The sequence below is a fragment of the Medicago sativa genome, chromosome 6, assembly GCF_051527215.1.
Source record: "Medicago sativa cultivar Bolivia chromosome 6, Bolivia_mono, whole genome shotgun sequence".
NCBI lineage: Eukaryota > Viridiplantae > Streptophyta > Magnoliopsida > Fabales > Fabaceae > Medicago > Medicago sativa.
The window spans coordinates 28,424,485-28,428,222 of NC_140754.1; the positions used below are offsets into that span (position 1 = coordinate 28,424,485).

Sequence of the window (3,738 nt, forward strand, 5' to 3'; positions counted from 1 at the left end):
GTTCACTGCAAAATGTTTTTATTTATTTATTATAGGATTCATAGAAAAACGACAGAACGGGATTACCAAATATGCTCATAGCATCTTTCGAAAAATATGCTCATAGCATATTTGGTTAGTAGTTTGATAGTTGTCCAATTAAACTATAGATATCCAATATGTGGTAAGGAGGAGGTAAGCAATCCGTCCATGCTTGAATTTGATACTGTCCATAATGTTTAAGGTATGGGAAAATCAAACATATATAAAAAGATTAATAAAGCTTCCCTAAAAAAAAAAGTTAATAAAGCTCACAATTATATGAAGTGGGTGTCCAAGTTCTTGATGTAATTTAATTCTTCACTACCGCCCAATCATGCTTTGCATATTCTCCACTTATAATATTCATAACAAACAATACATTTTATTATGTTTTACCATTTTTATCATCAAATTATACATTTGAATAACTTAATTGTCTTAAATATTAGCCCCTTAGTTTAAAAAGACATGTTACACTTTGACTACGTACACTATTTACAAAACTGATCATAATTTTTTTCCTAATATATCAAGACAAATGTTAGTATGCAAAATGTTATTCGGTTTGTTTCAATGAATATTTTTAAAAAACTAACTTTTTATAATTTGTTATTATAGTTAATTAACTATTAAAATTATGTATTGAAATGTGTGAAGTGATTAACTGCTACGTGTATTTAGAAACGATAGGAGAGGAAGTAGATTGGATTGGAACAGGCCGCGGAGATAAATTACTGTTGGATGTTCGCTGGCAAGTGTTATATGCGGATTTGGATTTCCTGCTGTTACAGCAGGGTGCTGTAACAGATCAGGACCGTCCAATTTAGATCAATGGCTCAGATCATTAAACTATATTAAACTAGTGTCTCATCTGAACTGTCCATTTTGATATCAATGGCTGGGATTTATTACAGCACCAAACTGTGTGCTTTTCTACAGCACCAAATCCTGGTCCGTTATATGCTATGCATGTTCGAAAGAAAGAAAGGAAAAAAATGGGTTAGATGCTTGCTTCGAGTAGAATGTTTGTTTTATACACACACCTACTTTTGTTTTACATGGTAGATAAGAGTATCCACAATGGTAGTTCCTTAACAAGGACTCCTTAAATGGACCCTACGTGACACATCACTTATTTATAAATTTTTAAAAAAAGTATCTATTAAGGACTCAATGACTCCAATGACAATACACTAATAAGGACTCCAATGAAAAGTACTTAAATATGTCCCACTATCTTTACATATTAAACAAAAATAATTTATCTATTACTCATTTTTACAAGTGGGGCCAAGTACTACACATTTTATTACTTCTTTATGCAAGTGGGACCAAGTAGTACACATTTTATTACTTTTTTAAATGTGGGACCCGTTAGTTACCCAGGAGAGAGAGAGTCCTTATATAGTTGTTCGTTCCTTAACGGGGACTCAATTTTTCTTCCTCCAATGGAGGGTCCTTAACGGGGAGTGGTCCTTGTTAAGTAAGGACTCCCCATTGGAGATGCTCTAAGTAATGACAATTTTTTTGTAATGTTTTAATAAAAGAAAACTATGTTGATTTCAAATAAAACAATACTAGTACACTTGCTATATCTACTTATATCTCAATCAGAACTGCCACTAAATACATCCCTTTCTTCATATTGTACCTTGCTAGCTAATCCAAAACTTTATGCATGGGTTCCATTGGCAATGGCTACAACAACATTGATGATGACAAGCCTCTTCATGTTGTAATGGTTCCATGGCTAGCTATGGGCCACATATACCCTTATTTCGAGTTGGCCAAGATTCTTGCTCAAAAGGGTCACTATGTTACCTTCATAAACAGCCCTAAAAATATTGACCACATGCCCAAAACCCCTAAAATTCTTCAACCATTCATCAAATTGGTCAAACTATCCTTACCGCAGATAGAACAACTCCCAGAAGGTGCGGAGAGTACCATGGATGTTCCACACAACATGTTTGGTTGCCTTAAGCTGGCTTATGATGGTCTCCAAGATGATGTTACTGAGATACTCAAGACTTCAAACCCTGATTGGGTTTTCTATGATTTTGCTACCGAATGGTTACCGTCAATAGCCAAAAGTTTGAACATTCCTTGTGCTTATTATAATATAATACCGGCTTGGAACACATTCTTCATGGATCCACCTAAGGATCAAATCATGATCAAGCCGGATTTCAATCCTGAAGAAATGCATGGCACACGAAACTGGTTTCCTTTCCAAACAAACACTCATTTGAAACCTTATGAGATTATTAGAACAATATCAGATTTTAAAGATGATTCCGGAGGAATGGCTCGTTTAAATGTCAACAAAGTATACTCAAGTTGTGACCTTCATTTACTTAGAACATCAAGAGAGCTTGAAGGTGAATGGTTGGATTATATCTCTGAACAATACAAGGCTCCTGTTGTTCTTGTTGGTTTGCTTCCACCATCGATGCAGATAAGAGACGATGAAGAGGAAGAGAACCATCCAGATTGGTTGAAAATCAAAAGATGGTTGGATTCAAGAGAATCATCTACTGTTGTTTACATTGGATTTGGGAGTGAGTTGAGGTTGACACAGAAAGATCTAACCGAGTTAGCTCATGGAATCGAGCTTTCTAGGTTGCCTTTCTTTTGGGCTTTGAAAAACCTAAAAAAGGGTACACTTGAGTTACCAAATGGATTTGAGGATCGAACCAAGGAACGCGGAATTGTTTGGAAAACTTGGGCACCCCAGCTTAAGATCTTATCTCATGGAGCAATTGGGGGATGTATGAGTCATTGTGGTTCAGGTTCTGTCATTGAGAAGCTTCATTTTGGGCATGTTCTTGTTACATTACCTTATTTGCTAGATCAATGTTTGTTTTCAAGAGAACTAGCAGAAAAGAAAGTGGCCATTGAGGTTCCAAGAAGTGAGCATGATGGGTCATTTACTAAGGATTCTGTAGCCCTAACATTGAGGTTAGCAATAGTGGATAAGGAAGGAATTATTTACAGGAACAATGCAAAAGAGATGGGAAAGGTTTTCAGTTCAAAAGAACTTCACAAGAAATACATTCAAGATTTCATTGCTGCTCTTCAAAAGTATAGGGTTCATTCCAACAATTAAGAATATTTCATTGTTTTCATTGTTTTCTTCCTTTACTCTATTGTATCAAATAAGGTTAAGTCCATCCTTCTATTATCTACAAAGTTTCTACCTTGTTCTTCTTTTATCTACAATTTTTTTATTTTTTTTTATTTTCTTGTTTTCAATAAAATAGTCATTCTACTACTTGCTTGAAACATTATTTTGTTTTAATATCTAACACATAAATAAGCATGTGCTGACTCATCTCTAATGAGACAGGAAACTAAATAAGCATGTGCTGACTCATCTCTAATGAGATTTAGGGATATTTACTCTCATTTTACTTTGAAAAGGACGCTATTGAATAACTATGTTCGTGGTGTAATGTTTTTTTAACAAATATTCACACTGTCTCACAATAATTGTCTCTTTAGCATTTTTTTCATTTTCTCAAAATAATTGTCACTTTAAAATACCAATGCAGCATTTATCTATTATTATACCCTTATTTTTAGAGTTTCATCCAACTTAACTACTCCACTACTACAATTAATAATGGTATTTTAGTAAAAGATATTAATTTTACCATTGAAATCAACACAATTAATCATTTTTTTAATAATCCTGCACAAACCTTAACGACTATA

General features: G+C 34.0%; 1 pseudogene across 1 annotated transcript; it reads left to right on the forward strand.

Moving 5' to 3' along the window:
* The first annotated feature begins 1,657 nt into the window (after positions 1 to 1,657).
* Positions 1,658 to 3,220, forward strand: LOC146914338 (soyasaponin III rhamnosyltransferase pseudogene; annotated as a pseudogene). Its single transcript, XR_015014115.1, has one exon. The product of XR_015014115.1 is annotated as a soyasaponin III rhamnosyltransferase pseudogene (transcript).
* The last annotated feature ends 518 nt before the right edge of the window (positions 3,221 to 3,738 follow it).